This window comes from Ochotona princeps, chromosome 30, assembly GCF_030435755.1.
Source record: "Ochotona princeps isolate mOchPri1 chromosome 30, mOchPri1.hap1, whole genome shotgun sequence".
Lineage (NCBI taxonomy): Eukaryota > Metazoa > Chordata > Mammalia > Lagomorpha > Ochotonidae > Ochotona > Ochotona princeps.
Genome location: NC_080861.1, coordinates 18,830,901 through 18,854,671, shown reverse-complemented (window position 1 = coordinate 18,854,671; position 23,771 = coordinate 18,830,901). Strand labels below are relative to the sequence as shown.

The window sequence follows — 23,771 nt, the reverse complement described above, 5'->3', positions numbered from 1 at the left end:
GCTTACAGTGATAATCAGATTAGTTCACGGTAGAAATAGAAGCCAAGGATTTAAAATTTTGCTCTGAATTAGTCCTGTTTGTAAAAAGTTTTAGAAAGTGTGGTACTTTACTGTTTTTTGTATTTCTGTAACTGCATGGCAGTCTTATTTTTTTATTGTTATACATACAGTTGTCGCTGGTCGTGTGGTATCAGTGAATATAGTCGAGTACTAATTTTTTTTGGGGGGAGGGCGGGGGGGACACATCTGTCCTTAGCAGATGCTTTCCTGTCTCCTGCTTTTTGAAATATTTGTATTTCCAGTTTCTCATATTGCCATCTAAACTGGTCTGCCTGGCTCACTAAGTCCTCATCAGTATTCTTGGAATGCCTCATGACTTTGGCTTTGAGGAGGTAACCATCTCCAGGTGTGTTCTTACTGTCTTGGCAGGTACCTCCTCCCTTAGGTTGGTTTTGCCTATTGGCTTGTTCGCAGCTGCCTTCCACCTGACCTCGTCTCCACGGCGCCCGCTACTATCCATCAAAATGGCTCGTCAATTCCTCTCTTCCGTCTCCCTCTACTTCACAAATCTCATGAAGTCCATTTTGCTCTCTCACAGGCACCACCACATGTCATGGACCTTGCCAACTAACTTGCTGCTTCTCTCGCGTCCCCTCTTGAAATAGACGGCACTGCTGTCAACTATTCAGCTGGCCTTGGCCTGCCAAAAACAACTTGGTTATCCGTGACTCTTCCCAACTCTACGATGTATTATTCTGCTTACTTCAAACTGTCGAGCTAACTTAGTCTCCTCCGTAGTCTTCCTCTGCTGTCAATTCCTTGTCTGTACTATAGCCACACTGTTTCCCCGAAGACCCATCTGGGCATAGCACTCCATTACACTCAGCATTTCTATTAATCTGTCGGGTAATACGCCACTTCACCCAAAAATCTTTCATTTAATGCCTTCTGGCAGACCCATCTAGTAGGCAAGTTATTCTTCCTATGGATCCCGTGAACACCCTGCTCCTCCCCAACCACATACTTGGAACATTTGTTATGATTACTTGCTGACCACTGCTGGACTGTAAACTTTATAAGGACAGGGACCCACATAATCCTTGCTCATTGGTATCTCTGGTGCTCAGCTCAATGCTTAACATTTCACTAAGTACGTGGATAAGTATTTGTGCAGTATTCTATGATCTTTGACATTTGCCATCTCATTTGACCTGTGTAGTCTTGCCTTAGATTGTACAATGGGTGATTGCTATCCACATGGTACAGGTTAGGAAGTGAAGGCCAGTTCTTTGCGACTAGATATCTTACTTTCTGTTCCCATAGTGTAGTGTTGTGCTTGGCATGCGACTCAAACATGTAAGGTGTCAGTGTTAAATAAATTGAGATTGCAGTTTTCCATAGTAAACATTAGTAAAGTCAGGATTCAAACCCAGGTAAACTTACGTGAGTCCATTGTATAATATCAAGTTTGTATATCCATGAGGCTGTAGGTATTTTATTTTTCCAAAGGCAGAATTCTAAAGAAACTAACATAGAAAACAAACAGATATTTAATGAGCCAAGACAGTACATCAGTCATTAAAAAGTTGCATTCAGTATCAGAAAAACATGATGCTTGAAGAGTTAATATCCACTTTTCCTTTTGTAGGCATCAACCCTAGGAGAAAATGGCATGCTATTTACTTCCTCCTTTCTTTACAGATGGTTTCTGACTTCTGGGATTTAAAAGTAAGTAAATTTAATAAAATACGACAAGAATGACTTAGCCCTTCCGGTCACCTTGGTCACCTTGATGCTCCGGTCACTTGCTTTCCTACCTGGAGAATGTCCTCATCACTCCCCCAAGTGGAAACATCTAAAACTGACATGCCGTGGGTCTGTCCTCTTCAGGGGTACTGTGTGGCTCTGCCTTCTCGTCCCCTTGCTTCTGTTACTTCATCTCTGGGTGACTGGCGCTTCCCAGGCTCCGACTGGAGAGCCGTCTCCGTCATCTCCTTTTCCTTAAGTCATTCTGTTCACTTTCAGGGATCAAAGAGTTGGACTTGGTCTGGGGCACATGAACTCATGCAAGATGTCTTAATGGTAGGTGTGATAGTCCTGCGGCAGTTTGATCCTTGCTACAAAAAAAAAAGTGTAGTCAGCCTTAAAGGAATTAGTTTTACCTTTTTGTAACTGAAAAATTGCCTCAGGCTACCCAGTAAGTACTTCAGTTTGTGAGTTTTCTACCACCTTTCATTTCTTGCTGCAAGCTGACAGTTCTTTTCTCAGCTCATCATCTCTGCCTTACGTTTTGCCAAATGCAGTCAATTGCAACCACAAAGTTGTTGGGTTTTTTTTTTTTTTCTATAGTCAAGGGCAGATTATTTGGCATAGAATTTATATCAAGGGACAGTTTTGCCTCTCCAAGCTGTGAATTTCCTGCAAAATTTTCCATCTTCGGAGAGCAGTTTCCTAAAATTGCCTTTCAGCTAACCAACTAAGCCAATTTTAAGTATCTTAGGTCTTTTTTAATAGCTAGTTTCTGTGTGTAGATGGGCTGATGTGCCATGGGCCAGCGACCGTACACCCTTTGTTGGAACTTAGCAGAGATGCTTTCCTCCACATGGGTAAACTAGAGCTGATGGGGACAGTCCGCCCTGCTGCTCAGTCTCTAAGGAAGACATTTGGTTGGAATCTGGTCCGTTTCTAAATTCTGTCTGGGGTTGCTTTTGTTCCTAGTTGAGTCGTTTGAACAGAGTATGGCCCACAGAGACTCAAATAACGGTTATGTGATGCTCTACAGAAAAAGCTTGCTAAATCTTGCTTTAAATTCTCGTTTTCTGCAACTCGGGTCATCCAGGGTGTGGCTGTTCACTTTGGGAAGTGAGAAACTAAGTTAACCAGTGACTTACAGGTCCTTGAAAGCACACTGTCACACTGAAGTGTGAGGACTTTAATCCTTCCACAAACCTGGGAAGAAAACTGAAAATATTTGAAAAGCAATCCTAGCTAACATATGGTTCTATCTCTTCAGCTAAGCTTTTTTTTTCCCCCCAACATGTTTTTCTTTCCATGAAGTGAAACTTAAGTGTACAAATTTGAGGTGCACACCTTAGTGGGTTTTTCTATACCTTGATGCCCCTGCTACACATAGATAACTACTATTCGGACCTTTAGTACCATTGGGTAGTTTTGCCTGTTCAGAAACTTTATGTAACTAGAATAATCATGCACTTTTTGTGTCTTTTGTTCAATATGTCAGAGTAATGAATGTTGTGTGTAGCTGCAGTTCCTTTTTGACATTTGTGTAGTACTCCATTGTATGATTGTGTTACAGTTTCTCCATCCTATTGTTGGTGGAAATTTGCATTATTTCTAGTTTGTGGTCATTATCAATAAAGTTGATATGAAAATTTTTGTGTTTGTCTTTCAGTGAATATGTTTACCCAATCCTCTTGTATTCTCTCTAGTATATACCCTGCTTTCCTATTTCCCTTTATGGTTGTTTCTTTTGAAAAAATTTTCTATTTTAAAGGCAGATCATATTTATGAAGAGAGAAGGAGACACATAGAAAGATCTTCCATCCCCTGACTTGCTGTGCAGCGATGGCCTGAGTTGAGCTGGTCTGACAGTGAGGAGCCAGGAGCTTCTTCCAGGTCTCCCACGCAGGTGCAGGATCCCAAGGCTTTGGGCCGTCCTCTGCTGCTTTCCCAGGCCACAAGCAGGGAGCTGGATGGGAAGTGGTGCAGCTGGGACACGAACGGGTGTCCATCAAGGAACTTGCAGGAATCCTCCTCCAAGAAGAGGATTTGGCCATTGAACCATCATACTGGACTCAAGTATTTACACACCAAGCAGAGATTTCAGAAATTGGGTAATTGCGCTTCTCTGTTACATGCTGCCAAGGTTCTGCATCATAGTCCCGTGGCCTGCGTGGCCTGGCATGGTGTTACTTCACACATACGCTTCTCCCTGCCCAATGCTGCAACAGCATCATTGATCCCAGTTGTTCAGCTTCCTCATTCCGTACTAAACACTGTTAATGTGGGAATCCAAACCAATGATTTGGCCCTCTGCTTAAGAGGTAATTAAGCAGTTTGACATGAACCACAACACTGTTGCAATAAATCAGTTATCACAAGGAATACCATTTTATTCCTGAAAGAGATAAAAAAATTCGGAGCTTTGATGAATTTAAGAAACGTGTAACCAAGCTTGTATTTTAGTTCTGGTGATGAATTAGAATGCAGCTCGATCGTGATACTGTCACACCCATCCACTTCTGCAGGGTTAGGTGTGGCCTCAGAGCCAAGGGTGAGCAGACAGGAGGGAGACGTGCTTCTGATACGTCCAAACTAAAACACTCTCATGAGAAACCTCTTCAGAGGTCCCGGTGCGGTAGCCTAGCAGCTAAAGTCTCATCTTGCACGCACAGGGATCCCATATGGCCGTCATTACTAATCCAAGCATCCCTGCTTCTCATCCAGCTTGGACTGGGAAAGCACTAGAGGACGGCCCAAAGCCTTGGGACTCTGCACCCACATGAGAGACCCGGAAGAGGCTCCTGGTTCCTGGCTTCAGATCAGCTCAACTCCAGCCTTTGCAGCTACTTGGGGAGTGAATCAGCAAATGGAGGATCTTTATCTCTCCTATCTGTATATCTAAACTTCCAATTTAAAAGAAAAAAAACAAAAAAGCCTGAAAGATGGTACCATTGTTAGTACAGTATTTTTTTAACCATAAAACAACCAAAAATGACTTTTTTTTAAAGGTTTATTTTTATTGGAAATGCAGGTGAGATTTATGGCGAAAGGAGAGACAAAGACAAAAATCTGTCTACTGATTAACACCCCAGGTGGCCACAAGCCACCAGAGCTGAGCTGACCAGAAGCCAGAAGCCTCCTCAGGGTCTCCCACATGGGTGCAGGCTCTGGGCCATCCCCCACTGCTTTCCCAGGCTACATGTAGGGAGGGAGCTGGATGGGAAGGGAAGCGGCCAGAGTCACAGGCTGGCACCTGTGTGGGAGCTGGCACTTCGCAAGGTGAGGATTTAACCACTGAGCTATCATGCCTGACCCATTCGTAGATCTAGAAAAGACCAAGCTAACATGGTAAAGCATGGATGAACCCTGAGAATATTATGTGAAGTGAAATAAGGTGTTCACAAAAAGAAATACTATTTGCTATCTCTTTAGTGAAGTTATTTTGAGTATAGTCTCAGGCACAATGGGTACTTAAGCCTGCAGATAATACAAAACCATCAGATACATATATAAATATAGATATGCAAATGATATATATCTAAATCTGCCTATACATATCTATGATAATATTTATAAATGATGCTGAATTAGATTAGCAGCAATAACAATGGAAACACATCTTCACAATTTCAAGGATGGAAGGTTTGTTCTATGACAGATCCTAGCAATCTCAGTGTGTGGCCCTTTTTTTAACATTTATTTATTTGTATTGCAAAGTCAGATATACAGAGAGAAGGAGAGACAGAGAGGAAGATCTTCTGTCTGCTGGTTCACTCCCCAAGTGATCGTAACAGCTAGAGCTGAGCCAGTCTGAAGCCAGGAGCCAGGAACTTCTTCCGTGTCTCCCACACAGGTGCAGGGTCCCAAGGCTTTGGGCCGTCCTCGACTGCTTTCCCAGGCCACAAGCAGGGAGCTGGATGGGAAGCGGGACTGCTGGGATTAGAACCAGCACCCATATGGGATCCCAGCTTATTCATGGCGAGGACTTCAGTTGCTGGGCCACGCCGCCGGGCCCATGTGGCCCTTTTCTTAATGGGAGCATCACCTTTTCATTGAAAGGAAGCACTTCATGACTTCTCTTTGGTGGATTCAAATTGCCAGCATCGTGGCTCTTGCTCTGATGATCAGTGCTAAGTATGATCAACATGCGTTTATCCTGATGACAGCTGTTAAACGGGCATTTCGTGTAGATAGCTTGAGTACACTGGACAGAGAGAAGATTGTTCTCCTGGGACAAAGCAGGTTGGAGCAAGATTTCATCCTGCTGCTTAGGCCACTGCACAATTTCAAATTTATGAGTTGTTTATTTTTGAATTTCTGTATTTTCAGACCTTGTTGACAGCCAGGAAACTACACCATGGAAAATGAAACTTGCTGAAGGGGCACCACTGTAGTAAAGTGCCAAGGTACGGAAAGAATGGTGGTTGCCAGGGGCTGGACAAAAGACAGAATGGAAGTTGCTGCTGAATGTACAGTTGTGGGCCCGGCGGTGTGGCCTAGTGGCTAAGGTCCTCGCTTTGATCCCATATGGGCGCCGGTTCTAATCCCGGCAGCTCCACTTCCTCTCTGTCTCTCCTCCTCTCAGTATATCTGACTTTGTAATAAAAATTAAATAAATCTTAAAAAAAAGAATTCCAGTTGTATAAAATATGGAGAATTCTGGTGATCGTTTGTACAATGTGAATGTTCTTAATATCAATGAACTATACAGTTAGTTAATAGTGAATATTTGATCAGAAAAAATCAAGTTTCAGAACATGTAATTTTTTAAGATTTGCTTTTATTTGGAAGGCAGGTTTTATAGACAAAAGGAGAGAGTTAGAAGGTCTGCCATCCACTGGTTCACGCCCCGAATGACTGCAGGGACCAGCATTGAGCCGAACTGAGGCTGGGAGCCAGGAGCTTCTTTTTGGTCTCCCATGCTGAGTGCAGAGTTGCAAGGACTTGAGCCATTCTCCGCTGCTCTCCTAGGCCATAAGGAGGGAGCTGGATGGGAAGTGAAGCAGCCGGGACATGAACTGGCTCCCATATGGAATGCTGATGCCGGAGGGAGGAGGGTTAGCGTGCTGTGCCAGCTCAGAACATGTAAAGTTCTGCTAAAAACATCCCATGCCTCTCCAGTTTCACTGTTATGTGTTTACTTAAGAAAAATAAACATGTATACGCAAAAAACATCCATTGTTTGAAAATATTTGTAATAGCTTTATTCACACTAAACCAAAACTGGACCACAAGTCAAATGTGCACCAATAGGAAATGGATAAAACACATTCTGCTCATACAATGGAATGCTACTCTGGAACTACTGGCACACAGAAAAATACAGAACTCAGAAACAGTTGTGGGGTGAGTACTTGGCACCGCTGTGAAGTTGCCCCGAGGGATGCCCACATCCCACATCGGGTGTTCGAGTTTCAGTCCCAGCTCTTACTTATTTTTTTTTTTAACAGTTAACATTCATTTAGCACTTTTGCTTATAAAGCACTGGCTTTTAAAACATCAATAGTACAAAGGTGACACATTACAGATCCACGTGGGCCTCCAATTCTGATCAGAACAGTGTGGGATGATTGTTTCAGTTTTCCCTCCTGTGTTGGCTGGGGAGCAGGTGCACCGCTTCTTCCAGCTCGTTCCTTTATTCTAGCTCCCTGCTGAGACACACTCAGAGAGGCCGCAGGTACTGGCTCAGGCAGGGACCTGGATCCCTCCCACCCCCTTGGGAGAGAACTCATTGTAGCTTGAGTTCCAGGTCCCTGACTTCAGCCTGGCCATGTCCTGGCTATTGTCAGCATCTGGGGAGTGGAACACCAGATGGAAGATCTTGTCTCTGCATTTCAAATCAAAGGAAGGTAACTAAATAAAAATTAGGAGTATGTTATGCTGAGAAAAAACAGGCTCAGGGGGAAAATGTACATATACATATGTGGATATTTGATATCGACAGCAGAAGTTAATTTATGGTTACAGATATCACAGCATTAGTTGCCAAGAAGGAAGGGGGTGAAAGTAGGGTTGAGGAAGGCTGGGAGTTAATGGGGAACCTGGGAGTACAGAGGAGTTACTAACTAGACAGGTTCAAGGAAAAACATTCTCATTGGATGGAAGTATTTAAACCTTGACTATAGGCTGTTGATTCCCCAAGTGTGCATTGATTAAAATTCATCAAACTATACCATTACTAAACTTGAGTTTTCTGTTACGCATCCAAATAATAGGCATTTGAACAAAAGAAGCCTCTGTTTTCTCCCTACCCTCCCCCTCTCCCAAGTCAACGAAGCAAATCTGAAAAGTAAAGCCTTCACACTGTTCTGTGTGCTTCGACATATAACATTTATGTAACGACACCCACTGGTTTCTGGGGAGCAGGTTTGTAACAAAACAAAGCAAGAGGTGACAGTTGACTGGCAAAGCCCTCTTAGGCAGGGGCACAGGGGGCCAAGAGGGATGTAAGATAAATCTAACCTTCCTGTAGCTGGATGACCTGACACGAGGGTAAGAGCTAACTGCGGAAAGTAAAATAGCTCCTGGAAAGGGTTGCTTGGTGAACAGCGGCTCCAGCATTATCTTTGGTAGCAGTGAAGAGCTGGTTTCCCTAGCAACAGGGACCTGCTTAATGAGTGGTGCTAGGTAACCGGCATGAACATGGCCCTAGCAAGGGTACAGAACAGAAACAAACGTAAGAGGTCCTGACAAAAAAAAGATACAGTGGCCTAATCTGCTTCTCTCCTCCCTTATTCCTATCCTTTTAGAACAGCCACTTGTAACCTTGTCTTACGTTAGTTCTTTTGATTTAAAATATATCTCTATTTATTGCCAATTCTTTATCAACTCCACTTTTTATTTATTGGCTTATCATTATGATTTAGTTCATTTATATCACTCAATTTCTATTTCCCTTCTTATCTCCTTCCTTCCTTTTAGTGAATAGAGTTTTTTTTAAAGAAAGATTTATTTATTTGGGGCCCAGCGTGATAGCCTAGTGGCTAAATTCCTCTCCTTGCATGCTCTGGGAACGTATATAGGCACCGGTTCTAATCCCAGCTGCTCCACTTCCCATCCAGCTCCCTGCTTGTGGCCTGGGAAAGCAGTCAGTCGAGGACAGCTCAAAGTTTTGGGACCCTGCACCTGTGTTGGAGACCCAGAAGAAGCCCCTGGCTCCTGGGTTCGGATCAGCTCCTGGCTCCTCCTGTTGCGACCACTTGGGGAGTGAAATCAGTGGACTGAAGATCTTTCTCTCTGTATGTCTATTTTCTCTGTACATTTGCCTTTCCAATAAAATAAATCTTCCGGAAAAAGATTTATTTATTTATTTAGTGAAAGAGCTTTGCCATCCTCTGAGTCTCCCAAGCGGCCCCAATAGACAGGGCTGCACTAGGCAGAAGCCAGCAGCCTGGAATTCCATCAGTACCTTCTGCATGGGTGACAAAAGCCTAAGTACAGTACTTGAACCAAGTACCTGCTGCCTTCCCAGCTGCATCAGCAAGGAGCTAGGTTGGAAGGAACAAACCCGCATCCCCCATACCCATACAAGAGTGAAACGGCAAGCAACAGTTGACTATGCCACCCTAGTGGCCCCCACCAACACTTTTTATAGTTTTCTTTTTGTTCTTCTATAGCTTAGCCTTTACAAGTTACATTTCTGTTCTTCAACACACTCATGGATACTACAGCTTAGCTCAGCCCGCCTGGCCCCTAGACCCGGCTTTCGGGTGTGCCCAAAGGTGCTGCTACCTTGTTCAGGCTGGCCTGCTCCCAGCTCTGGTTCTTATGCTCACCAACAGCAGATATTGCCCAGCAGGGTAGTGCCTACATTTCTTTCACTAGTTATGTACCAGCACTGGATCCTATGCCTGCCAGGGGGGTACTGCGGTCCAGTGTGACATGACTCACACCCAGTCCTGGCACACGCCAGTGGGTTCAGCAGCCTAGCGCATCCTGGCCCAGTCCCAGCCCTCATGTGAACTGGAAGGTATTGCAGCCCAACTGGGTCTGGCCTGCACCCAGTCCTGACTCTCACTCTTGTCAGTGTGTGCTGTGGACTGATCCTGCCCTGCCTACCCCCAGATCTAGCCCACATGTATACCAATCCAGACTGGCCCGGCCTGCCCCCCAGCTCCAGCTCTTGTGCTCAACAGTTTGAGCTGTGGGCTAGCAGAGGAGCTGTCCAGATATCATGTGCTGCTGTCCAGACTGACATGGCCAGTCCCCAGTCCTGGCACTCGTCGGTGAGTACCACAGCCTAACCCAATAAGGCTGCACCCATACTGACGCTCATCAGTGTGTGCTATGGCCTATCCCAGCCTGGCCAATCCCCAGACCCAGCTCTCATGTGAGCTGGCAGATGCTGTGGCCTAGTCCATACTGCCCCATTAGCATTCCAGCTCTCACAAAGCACCAATGGGTGCTAAAGCCTAGCTCTGTCTGGCTGTCCCCCAGACTCAGCCCAAACACATGCTGGTTCACACTCACCAGTGGTAGCTCCAGCCCAGAAGGAAAGTCCCTAGAGTTCCCCTAATAGGCCACTTCCTAGTCCCAATCCAGCACTTGCTGTGAGTGCTTCGACCTACCCTGCCCAGTCTCAGCTCTCACTGGTGGGTGCTGTAGCCTCGCCCAGTCAGAACACCCACACCCTGTCCTGACTCTCCCGTGTGTCAGCAGATGCTGTGGTCTGGCCCAGCCTGGCATGTCCCAAATCTGGCTCACACAAACACTGGTGAATACTGTAGCCTGGCCTGGCCCGGCCCACCCTAAGCCCTAGCTTTTGTCCTTCTCAGTGATAGCTGTACTGCCAGGCCTGCTCCCAGCCCGAACTCATGTGTGCCAGCAGGGGCAGCGGTGCTGCCTAGCATAGTCTGCCCTCTGTCCTGGCCTTTGCATGTGCTGCAGGCAGTGCTACAGGCTGGTCCTGCCCAGCCTCCTCCCAATCAGGTGAGTTTTGTGGTTCAGCCTGGCTTGGCCCGTCACCACCCCTAACTCTCTGCATGAACTGATGGGTGCTGCAGTCCCATGGAGGCTAGTCCATAAATCGCATACAAAATCCCCTAGACCCAGTCCTCTTACATTTTGTTGGTGCTGCAGCCCAGCCTGATGTGGTCCACTCCCTGCTCTGACACTTATACGGGCAGGTACTGCAGCCTAGCCCAGCCGGCCATGCTCCCCAGGCCTAACTTTTGTGTCAGCCAGTAGGGGGGTAGGCAATGCTATTTTTTTTTTTTTTAATTTTATTTTAAATTCATTAATTACATTGTATTATGTGACACAGTTTCATAGGTACTGGGATTCTCCCCACCCCTCCCCAAACCCTCCCACCATGGTGGATTCCTCCACCTTGTTGCATAACCACAGTTCAAGTTCAGTTGAGATTCCCCCATTGCAAGCATATACCAAACATAGAGTCCAGCATCTTATTGTCCAGATAAGTTCAACGGCTTCTTAGGTATACACTCTCTGGTCTGAAGACAGAGCCAGCAGACTATCATCCCGATCAATTAAAAGCTCCAACATACCATCAGCAAAAATTTACATCACCATGGAATTAATTGACATAGTAACGAGTAACCAATATGGTAAAAGTAAATGCGATTTCTTATCCACCTTCTGTGACCACCTCATTGACATTTCAATTTAGGTTTATACACAACATATAACATTCATAACATAACTTGTTATACATAACATCGTGTCAGCACAGCCCAGATCTCCCTCACGGGTGAGTGCCTTGGTCTGACTCAGACATGTCCTCCGGTTGCCCCCTCCATCCTATCTCAGCTCCCTCGCCCACCTAAAAGTACAGTGGCCTGGAAGACCCCAGAAGTCACTTCCTCCCCTGTTAAAGGGTTCCCCCCTTCTTTTGCCACTTAACTTTAAAAAAAAAAATAAATAAAAGCGGATATGCTGGCACACTGGCATAGTTAACACAAATTTGGCATTGACCAGGCCCAGACTGCCCACCGGCTACTGGCTGCTTTTGTCCCAGCAGAGCGACACTGTCTTAGGTGCGAGGCAATTCAGGCTGTTACCTACAGCCGGGACTTCTCACCACTCCAAACAGGAAGTCTACATTCACCTCCCAGCCCGTTAGTATGCAGGGACAAACACGGCACTTTCTGTGCCTCTCATTATGACTATTCCAGGTGCCTCATAGAAACGGAATCCCACAGCATTTGTTCTTTTGTGTCTGTATTTCATTCAGCATAGTGCTTTTCAGACAATGCAATTTTATTGTTTTCAGTACTAGCCAAATCTTTTTTTTTTTCCCTAAAGACTGCTTAGCATAATGTTTTCAAGACTCATCCATGTTGTACCAGTTATTGGTACCTAATTTCTCGTATGGCTGCATAAGATTCAATTATGTACCACTGTTTATCTGTTCATTAACTGATGGGAAGTTGGGTACTTCTAGCTTTTGGATAAGAAAAAACAGATTGTACTTCATTAAAATGAAACACTTTCATGTGTCCAAGAACATTATAAAAAATTGAAAAAGCAACCCACAGAAAGCAAAATATTTGCAAATCACAACTTGTGTGATTAGTATTAAAAAATATGGTGAACTTGTAAAACTTAACAAAAATAGGGTCTGGCGCGATAGCCTAGCAGTTGAAGTCCTCACCTTGCACATGCCAGGATCCCATATGGGCACCAGTTCTAATCCCGGCGGCCCCACTTCCCATCCAGCTCCCTGCTTGCGGCCTGGGAAAGCAGTCGAGGACGGCCCAAAGCCTTGGGACCCTGCACCCATGTGGGAGACCTGGAGGAGGCTCCTGGCTTCGGATTTGCTCAGCTCTGTCCTTTGCAGCCACTTGGGGAGTGAACCATCAGATGGAGGATCTTCCTCTCTGTCTCTCTAATAAAAATAAATAAATCTTTTTAAAAAACTTTAAAAAATATGATCTAAGTAAAAATGGGCAAAAGCTGTGAACTGTCATTTCTCCAAACATACAAATCTGTAATTTAAGAAATAATTGAATAGCTCAATGTCTTTATCATTAGCAAAACTCAAATAAAAACTATAACAAAGTGTCATTTCCTAGCCATGGCACAGCTACTTTTTCTTTTAAAAAAAGATTTTATTTATTTATATATTGGAAAGTCAGATTTACACAGAAGAGAAATAGAGAGAAAGATCTTCCATCCATTGGTTCACTCCCCAAGTGGCTGCAGTGGCCAGAACTGAACCAATTTGAAGCCAGGAACTTCTTCTGTGTGGGTGCAGGGCCCCAAGGCTTTGTGCCGTCCTTGACTGCCTTCCCAGGCCACAAGCAGGGAGCTGGATGGGAAGTGGAACAGCTAGGACATGAACAGATGTCCATATAGGATCCCGGTGCATGCAAGGTGAGGACATTAGCCACTAGGTTACTGCACCAGGTCCCTAATTTTTTTTTTCTTTAAAAATAAAGTAATGCTGACAAGCATACAGAAAAATGAGAACTGTCATGTGCTGCTGATGGAAATGGAAAATGGTACAACCACACACACTGTGACAACAAAAGTATCCCCACCATGAGTTAAACACCCATTTATCCCATGAGTGCAGAATACTATTCCTCAACACATGTCCAGAAGAACTGAAAGTAGGGGTCACTCGGGTTGAGTTTGGGGGTCCTGGCTTCAGCCTGGGCCAGCCGTGGCTATTGTGGGCATCTGGGGGAGTAAGCCAGTGGATGAAAGGTTTCTCTACGTCTCTGCTGCCTTTCACATATCATGTTCATCTAAATTCCTTAAGCACTTGCAGACGGCTAGTCCCTGAGGGGAAGCAACAATGAGGGGAGTCCTGTCTTTGAAAGCTTCCGTGCTTTGTAAAAAGGAAAACACACAGAGACAGGGAGGGTGCAGAGCCTGTCCGTGCAGGGCCTGGGCTCAGCAGGTGTCAGGCAAATCCCAGCGCCATCTACAAATACCACCAAAGTTGGACCTGAAAGTCGCACTGCTCCAGGAACTTGCAGCTGCCACGCATCTTGCTGCGAGGCGCCCGTCGGCCCGAGTGTCCTGCAGCTGCCCACGTCTGCCTCGCGGTGGCGCCCGACAGAAATCAAAGGAGCCGCGCCTGGTGCCTCCGGCTCCCCCAGGACCGAGCAAAGAGGGGATCCTATTGCCGCGGGAATAGAGCGACCTTATCAGCGTGGCTGCGCTGGAGATGGCAGGAAACCCTTCCCGCTCTCCCCGCCGCCCTCCTCCCGCACTTGCCCTCTCAGGACTGGGCCTTGCAACCACTGTAGCTCGCAGCACCACGCTGCCCGCCAGAGCCCACCATGGGCTCTCTGGGGTCCTGTCAGCCTTCCGATTTCATTTCCTGATCTCTCTGCCTTTGTTCTTCCCTCTGGCCATGAGAGTCAGTATCTGGGTACCAAATGCAAATTCCTTGGCGGGTTCCTGATGATGCCTGCGCCCCACACTTAGGCGCTTAGGATGACTAGTGAATGTCATGGATTCCAATTCGGAATTATACTTATGTAGTCTGCTGCTCGTTGAGGCTATGTATGCAGTACATACTACAAGTCAGTCAGGTACCAGGGGCCTGGGAACAGATGAGTATGATAAAAAACAAAACAAAACAAACAAACAAAAACTTAGACTTTAACGGTGAAGAAACCGTGTGATCAAGACTATTACAGAAGCAGAAAGGGATGAAAATGAGGCAGTGGGGCTGGCTGGCTGGGGCAGTTAGAAGGCTGTGTCAGGCCACAAACAGCACTAGTTTCTCCAGCGAGGTCACAGGTGCTGTAGTTCCTGGCTTTCTGCAGTTTACCAGCTACATCTGACATATGTTTCTTTCTTTTTTAAAACAAAACAAAAAAATTAATTATTTTATTTGAAAGATTTTAGAGTGAAAGATCTTCCACCTGCTGGTTCACTCCCTATATGGTCACAACAGCCAGAGTTGAGCTGATATGATGCCAGGAGCTTCTTCCAGGTCTCCCATGTGGGTGCAGGGTCCCAAGGACTTGGGCCATCCTCAACTGCTTTCCCAGACCAAAAGCTGGGAGCTGGATGAGAAGTGGAGCAGCCAGGACATGAACCAATGCCCATATGGAATGCCAGTGCCACAGGGCAGAGGATTAGTCAGCTCCATGCCAAGCTGTCTGTGACTGACTTTTATTTGCTGGGCACCCAGCAACATTTCAATTAGTTGAATACGAACTTTGACAAAACAGAGCCACGTTTTCTCGTCTCTAAGGTAAAAACTCAGGAGCCATTTTATATCATATCCATCTGTTCGTTAAACAGAGCTTTGCTGTCCCAGTTGGCTGCACAGGAGGTGGGATTCACGGATGCACAGAAATCACCTTCCAGCTGGGCTCCCAATTTGGGTGGATGTTTCCTTGCCATAGCTTGGTTCTCGCTGACTTGCAGCCACCGTGTGTTGGTGGGCTGATATCATGGTGCTCTGGACCTTTGGCATCTACTACCATCCCTCCTATGCTGGCTTTCTGCTGTTTGTCTTCCTTCCTTCCTTCCTTCCTTCCCTTCTTTATTTCTTTCTCTTTTCCTCCAACTACCAATTACTCTCACTCTGCATCCTAACGTGCAGTTCAAATGCCTGAGACAGTGTGGTCCGGCATATCCCTCTGGTCTTACAGCAACTCTTTTTTTTTTTTTTACTAGTTTGTCTCAGGGGGAGCTGGATAATTTACATTTTGTCTATCCTTGGGAAGGCACATGCTCAACTTGGCTCAAAGAGCCATGTTCAAGGTTTGGGGTCCTGTGATACAAACCAGGCTGATGATCTGGGGGAGGTATCTTCAGGGTAGAAGAGGCACCCAGATGAAGTTTCCCAACCTTGGTAGGACTGAAATTTTAAGCTGAGTAATTCTTTGCTGTGGAGGGACTGACCTGTGTCTTACGATGTTCAGCAGCGTCCATGGCCTCCACCTGGCAGAAACCAGCAACGTCCTTCCGCCTTCTTGTAACTTGTGACTATCAAATACGGGGGGGCGGGGGGGGGTCCTCCTAGCACAGCATGTCAAGCTGTTGCTTGTCAAGCCAGCATCTAATGGAATGCCGGTTCCAGCCCATCTGCTACTGGAATGCTTTGCTTCTAATCCAGTTCCCTGCACCTGGAAAAGCAGTGGAAGATGGCTCAAGTTTCTTGGGTTCCTTGTACCTACACGGGAGACCAGATGGTGTTCTAGGCTTCTGGCCACAGCCTCACACAGTCCTGGCAGTTGCAGTCAATTGATTATTGAATTAGTGGATGGAAGATCTCTCTCGCTTTGTTTCTTCCTCTCACTGTGTCATTTATGCCTTTCAAATTAATCAGTAATTTTAAAAACATGTTTCCCAACAGTGCCAGCTATCCCTCTGGCCAAGAGCCACTGTTCTTTTTTTTTTTTTTAATTTAATTATTTATTATTTAACTTCATTAATTACATTGTATTATGTGACACAGTTACATAGATACTTGGGTTCTCCCACCCCAAGAGCCACTGTTCTAACGGTGTAGGAGGCACTGTTGTTAGGGTAGGAGTCCTGTTCAGGGAGGTATGGTGGTAGTCAGGAGGTATGTGGGCCTGAAGGCTCCTGATGATGTCTGTCTCTATTAGGGCTGGCTCAGAAAGCTGAGATGGACAGATCCTGCATTGGTGGGGTTCAGATATGAATAGCTAATCAATCAAACTGTGTATGAGTGTGTGTGTGTGAGAGAGAGAGAGAGAGAGAAATTGATAGAAGTATGGATGCTAATGAATGCATTAATTGGTTTCTCTGCATACATTTCTGCGGATGTGCAGTCTGGGTGGGGGTAGGCAGCTATGGAAGGGTTTGCACTGTACATAGTCTGTATTAACTCTTTTATGACATTGGAGTAGATTCACAATGCATGTGCCACACTTGATTGGAATTCTTAGATGTTGCACAGGGTAAGAATTAGTTCTGTTGGAGTAAAAACGAAAAACAGAACTTGCCGTGAAGTGGATTTTCATGTGATATAGTCTTGTTTGCCTCTAGACATATGTAATAACTAATCTATGAAAGTACTTTAAATAATTCTCAGAAAATGGAATTAAAAGGTGTGTATTTGGTGCAAAAAAAGATTGAAGCATGCGGATATAAGGCATCGTGGATGGCCCAAGTTCTGGAGCCCCGACACCCACGTGGGAACCTCAGATCTGCTCCTGGCTCCTGGCTCCTGGCCTTGGACTGGTCCAGTTGTGGCCATTGCTACTAACTGGGGAATGAATCATCAGCTGGAAGAGCTCTGTCTCTTTTTCTCTGTAAACTCTGCCTTTCAAATAAACACATAAATTACTTTTAAAAATTAAAAAATGAGATGTTCATGGAAAGCAATGCTGAAAAAAAAAAACCATAAATGTTTTTAAACTTTTGCACCGAAATAAACATACATAGATACTTGATTTAGTTTTAAATGTATTTGTCTCTTAGTTTGTTTAAAAGGTGGAGAGAAGGGCTCAGCAGCGTGGCCTAGTGGCTAAGGTCCTCGCCTTGATCCCATATGGCCGCTGGTTCTAATCCCAGCAGCTCCACTTCCTCTCTATCTCTCCTCCTCTCAGTATGTCTGACTTTGTAATAAAAATAAAATAAATCTTTAAAAAAAAAAAAGGTGGAGAGAAGCAGAAAGAGGGAGGGGGAGAAAGAGAGAGATATCTCCCACCCAATGAATTACTCCCCAAACACTTGAAACAGCCCAAGTCAGGTTGGGGGCTGAAGTCAGACGTCAGATCTCAATTTAGTTCTCCTGAGGGGTAGCAGGGACCCCATGACTGGGACCCCATCATCAATTCCTTTCAGGGTCTGTATTAGCAGTGAGGGAGAGTTGGGAGCCAGGGCCATGCATCAGTTGTCTGATGTGGCAGCTGGCTAGATGAGCCAGAGTCTTAATTACTGGGCTAAATGCCCAGCCCTGAACTTGCCTTTTGAATCTGTTTCCAGAACTTGGAGGTGCCTTGTGCCATGTAACTTGGTAGTCTCTGATGATGTTCTGCAGTTTCAGGATACAGCATAGGTTCAGGATACAGCCTGGGTTCAGCATACAGCCTGGGTTCTGGCTCCAAGAAACACAGACAAGCCTGTTCTTTGCTCACCTCTGCTTTCCCTACCTTTTGTACATCAAACTGCTTAACCTTTCATTTTCCATTCTGTAATAGTCACCTCAGGAGGCTGTTTTGGGAGCATTTGCTCTCATAAAAACTTTAAAAAACAGTGCTAACCTAAATCTTGAATGAATATTAATTTTATTTCCCTTCTGTGCTTTACATGATATAGGCTTTTCCCATTAAAGAAAAATCAACTGATACTTATTTATGTATAACCAAATACAAGAGGAATAGATCTGGGGTCAGTGCGGTAGCTCAACAGGCAATTCTCCACCTGCTAATGGGGGCATCCCATATGGATGCTGGTTTGTGTCCAAGCTGCTCCACTTCTGATCCAGCTCCTGCTTACGGCCTGGAAAAGCAATGAAGGACGGTTCAGGTCCTTGGGCCTCTCTGCCCACGTGGGAGACCCGAAGCTCCCGGCTCTTGACTTTGGATCAGATCAGCTCAGCTCTGGTCATTGCAGCTGTTTGGGGAATGAACCAATGGATGGAAGACCTCTCTCTCTCTCTCTCTCTCACCCTCTCTCTGTAGATCTGCCTTTCAAATAAGAATAAATAAATACAAAACAACAATGGTGTTTATTTTAAAAAATGCCATAAAATGATCTAATCGTTGTGTAACTGTTCTTGTACAAACTATTCATATGATACAATTAAGAGATTCAGTAACTCTTACAGTAAACCTTTTCCAGCTATTTTAACTATTTGGGAAATGGGCCAGTGGATAGAGGATCACCCTTTACCCACCTCCCTTCAGCCTTTCTCTGTAACTCTCTGCCTTTCAAATAAATACATAGTTAAAAAAGATATTGCAAATGCAATACTTTCATGTAACTGAAGTACAATAGGTTGTTTACACCAGCTCCACAAAAAATGTGAGAGATGTACTGTGCTCTGCTGTGGTAATGGCCGTGACATCACTAAGCAATAGGAATTTTTAGTTCCACTATCTTACAGGACCACCACTGTATGTGTGTTTCATCACTGACCAAAATCCTGTTATACAGTATACAACCAAATATACTTTATGTACCTAATATCTAAATATTTGTCTTTCGGGCCTGGTGTGGTCGCCAAGTGGCTAAAGAACATGCCAGGATCCTATATGGGTACCGGTTCTAATCCTGACTGTCCCGCTTCCCATCCAGCCCCCTGCTTGTGGCCTGGGAAAGCAGTTGAGGACAGCCCAAAACCTTGGGACCCTGCACCCATGGGGGAGACCTGGAAGAGCTCATGGTTCCTGGCTTTGGATTGGCACAGCTCCAGCCATTGTGGTCACTCTGGGAGTGAGTCAACGGACGGAAAATCTTCCTCTCTGTCTCTCCTCCTCTCTATATATATCTGACTTTGCAATAAAAAATAAATCAATCTTAAAATAAATAAATAAATATTTGACTTTCTTCTTTCTTACATGGCTAACCATCTAAGTATATAGAACTGGGTCTGTGGTCTTTGTTATAATGGCCATTGCAGCATAGCTCAAAATTCAATTTTTTTATGATCTTAGGGTTGATTCTGGCCTGCCTATGCCTCCATATTCTGGATACTCAAGATGACAAACATGGGTAATTGGATATGCTCACCCAAACAACCAGCCACGTGTAAGAAGCAGATGCATATGTGGGCTAAGGTTATGGCCGTCAAGATACTAGCTAATCAACAGGTAAGCCTGGACTCGGAACGTAGAGACTTGTAGATACCCTGTTGATTAATTTTCCACCTTTCCAGATAATTCTTTTGGGGTGGGCATTTGGAACAGCAGTTAAGGCATTTCTTGGTATGTTGTATCCCATCTTGGGACATACCAATTTTACTTTCTAATTCCAGTTTCCTGCACCAGAAAGAGGTGGGGATGGTTCCGGTAATTGGGTCTCTGCCATTTTCTTGAGAGACCTGAATTCCTTAGCAGAAATGAGAAGGATGGACAGCTTGCAGTGGCAAAAGCCGAGACCCACTTCATTTCATACAGCAGAATCACCTCAAGGCTCCAGAATTATTGACCCTGGATATTTCCATAAGCGAAGCTAAAGACCTAAAGATAACAAACTTTGAAAGTGTAAGTACAGGATCCCTAGATTCTATCTCAATGTCGCTTCTCACTGCACCATTTTCACTTGGCAAAAGGAGCTTTTTTCCCTTGGTGGAGGTAAGAAGGCAGGTCGTGGGCCCGGCGGCATGGCCTAGTGGCTAAAGTCCTCACCTTGAACACACCAGGATCCCATATGGGCGCCGGTTCTAATCCCGGCAGCTCCACTTCCCATCCAGCTCCCTGCTTGTGACCTGGGAAAGCAGTCGAGGACGGCCCAATGCATTGGGACCCTGCACCCGCGTGGGAGACCCAGAGGAGGTTCCTGGTTCCCGGCATCGGATCGGCGCGCACCGGCTCGTTGTGGCTCACTTGGGGAGTGAATCATCGGACGGAAGATCTTCCTCTCTGTCTCTCCTCCTCTCTGTATATCTGACTTTGTAATAAAAATAAATCTTAAAAAAAAAAAAAAAAGGCAGGTCGTGGGACCAGGGGACACCAGAAAGAACCCTGGAGAGGGGTACTGTTCTACAAGCCATCAACAGAGTTATGGCTGCTGAGCCCCTAACTCCCTTCTGTCTGCTCAATGTCTTAACTGAAGCAGCCAGACTTTTATGAGTCAGAAAGAAGACTACCATGTCTCATCAGATGCAGAGAGAAAGATCCAAAGACTACAAGCAAGTCAGAGATTCCTTGCCCCAGGAGTTCCTTGATGCGTTTATGCTAAAACAGCTTCTAGCAAAACTCAGACGTCCTGATTTCTAAGTAGATTTCAATCCACAGCTCTTTCTATACAAAAACCACTCCAGCATAGAAAAGTTTCTAAGTAGAGCAGATAGTACCCTACTTCACTCTACCTGCATAAGCTATGATCTGAAACTTTCATTTTCTGCTTGCAACCACGGGTGACACTGAATCCTGAATGAGCTTATGGTATGTTTTTTTTTTTTCTGATCTCCATAACATCAATTTAACAGCTTCTCCCTCTTAGTTAGCACTCCTCATGTATGGTGGCCATAACATTTGCAGTTGGATATATATACATGGCCAAAAATAGCATGAATCTCTTTTTTCTTCTTCACAATTTCACAGTTTTCTTACTGCTGATTTTAATAACCACAACATAGGAGTTTTTTCATGTGAAGACTTTTTAGGTTTTTTTTTTTAACTTTAAAAAAGGCTCTTTTTTAAAACTTCTTTTTAGCATATGCGAATTGCTACCATCTCTAGTCTTGCCATTTTCACATCATTTTTTAAAGTAAAACAAGGATTCCTTGGATGGGAGCACTTGCCATACCACAGCTGACAGTCAGGTAAGCGATAGGGCTCCTGAGCCACTGGCAGAGAGGTTGCCTATACTGTGTGGATTTGATGCACAAAGGGACGATTGGCATCCTGGGAAGGACATCTCAGGGCGGCATGCTGTTTTATTGTACTCCTCCGAATGCCATGTGCTTTGAAGTTTACAGATTGGGAAGTCTTGGAGCTGGCACTGCTGGGCACAAGGGGACCCAGCGACATGTATGCAGCTTTCACCTGGATGCCAGCGATGAGAACACAATGCAAGACCTCTCTTACCGACTGCTTTGGGTCACCAGCTGCTCTGCTGAGCTTTGCAACCTGTTGGTAGAGCCCAGCACCACAGTGACCCCGCTGGGACGGAAAGACCGACTTGAACGCCCTCTAAGGTAGTCGGGACATCTGGCAACACACTCCCCAGTAGATCACCACTCCAGCGCTAGAAATGTGTGAGAGCTGTGACAGCTGTGCTTCCTGTTTTAACATTCTTTTTTATTTTTGTTGGAAAGGCAGAGCAGATTTACAGAGAGAGGGAGAGAAAGAGAGAAAGATCTTCCATACACTGATTCACTCCCCAAATGGCCGCAATGGCTGAAGCTGAGCTGATCCAAAGCCAGAAGCCAGAAGTTTCTTCTGGGTCTCCCACGCAGGTGCAGGGTCCCAAGGCGTTGGGGCCATCCTTGCGGCTCTCCCAGACCACAAGCAAGGAGCTGGATGGGAAGTGGAGCAGTTGGGACATGAACCATATGGGATAACGGCCCCCATATGGGATAACGGCACTTGCAAGGTCAGGATTGAGTCGATTCAGCCATTCTGCTGGGCCTTCCTGTTTTAATATTAGCATTGCTAATGCCACCTGCTTTGGGATGGAATGCCAAGAGTAGAGCTGCTGTTCATGTAATCCAACGGTGCAGTGCAGTGATCAACAGCACAGTTTTGTTTGGTGCCCACTGTCACATCAGTGCCAACCACCTCAACAGGTACTCTCACAAGCAACAAGAACCTTGAAGGGAACATTAAGACTTGAAGTTGTCTTGGCTTGAATATTGGGCTTCCAAGTGAGAATGGTTTTATCGAGACGAAATTGGATATTTCCCCTGTAGGTGGGATGGAGAACTAAAACCACAACTCTGCTGCCTGCAGCTACGTCAGGTGCAGCAAATATCACCTTGACCCCATCTTTGCTTGGGTGGAAGCTCCCCTTTGATGCAGCCAACTTTGTTGGTGGGTTTATCCTTGCTCCCCATTCTTGGGTGAGCAGTCTGTGATTTCCTTTCTTCGTGATATTTAAATCCCAAAAGTGACGTCACCACACTCTGTAGACAGACTCATGAAGTTAACAAGGACTGGCAATTCATTTCAGGAACTCACTGAAAGCAGAATATGCTCTCTGCAGAAGTCCCACATGGAAGGCTCTCTTCCAGGATCCTCACAGTTCCAAAGAATGCACACAGAATATTCTGGAACATCATTCTTGATGCTCAACAAGAATATTTGGAATATTCTGCATGAATCCTTGTGGCTGTCTTCTATTTTCAGTGACTGCTGTGTAGGAATGTTTCTTTTCTTGCTATGCCAAATGTAACTTTCTATAAGTGATGTTGTGGTCTACCAATAACCTCATGAGTTTTGGCAGATTCGTCAGTTGAAAGCCTCGGAGCTGCCCTGTTTTCATCCAAACTCAAGATGTGATTTAGGGACCAGAAATGAGAAGATTGTGTGCCAAGCCAGCATTAATCAGGTGGATTTTGGTTGTCATTTCCAAAGCGGAATAAATGTATACACTTAGTAGTACTGTGTCCTTTGAAAATTTTGTGTTGACAAGTTATATTTTGGGGATTACTTATAATAAGATGTCACATAAGGAATTATATTCCAGACTGAAAGAAATGAATGCAAAGAATATAAACCATTAGTGTGCAAGTGTATTGGGGTATTACTCATATGTATGTATATATAAAGCACCTTATGTCATTGAGAAATGAAGAACTGTGCTTTAAAAGACTGAAAGATAACTAAAAATGTTTTTGATGTCTTTATTCACATTAAGGAAGGTAAGCAGCCAGAGGATATAATTGGAAGTGAGCTGTAGTGAATCTGTTTTTTAGATATCCTGCTGCTAATATTTAATTGAAAAGATACCTGAGGTAGCAAAGTGTTGCACAGCTGAGAAATTTAAACTAAAGGATATTACATGAAGCTGAAAGCTGCATATACCGAATCTCCCAATATCTTTCTTAATGAATGACTATCAAACAGTATGGAGTTAACACGGACTTATTTGTATTTTCCTTTGTGCTCTAATCAGGAACTCTAACACTTGTACATTAAGAGGATTCCACCAAGATGTCTTGAAAAGTGACTTTCATTAGGCAAGAAGGAAATCAGTTTCAGTAATTCTGAATTCTATTCAAGTGAGATGTTTATTTTGAGGTTTCAGACAGCAAATGTAACCAATGTAATTTCAGAAGCCCAAAAAGAGTTTCAGGTACTTACATTGTAGATTTTTAGTGATGACTTCTCCAAAAAAATTTTTTTTAAGATTTACTTTTTTATCAGAAAGTAAGATATACAGAGGTGAGACAGAGAGGAAGATCTTTCTGTCTGCTGGTTCACTCCCCAACAGTCTGCTGGAGCTGAGCCAATCCG

General features: G+C 44.8%; 1 long non-coding RNA gene across 1 annotated transcript; it reads left to right on the top strand.

Annotated features, from left to right (window-relative positions):
* The first annotated feature begins 1,225 nt into the window (after positions 1 to 1,225).
* Positions 1,226 to 2,685, top strand: LOC131478349 (uncharacterized). Its single transcript, XR_009244421.1, has 2 exons — positions 1,226 to 1,728; positions 2,026 to 2,685. It is a non-coding gene; the product is annotated as an uncharacterized LOC131478349 (long non-coding RNA).
* The last annotated feature ends 21,086 nt before the right edge of the window (positions 2,686 to 23,771 follow it).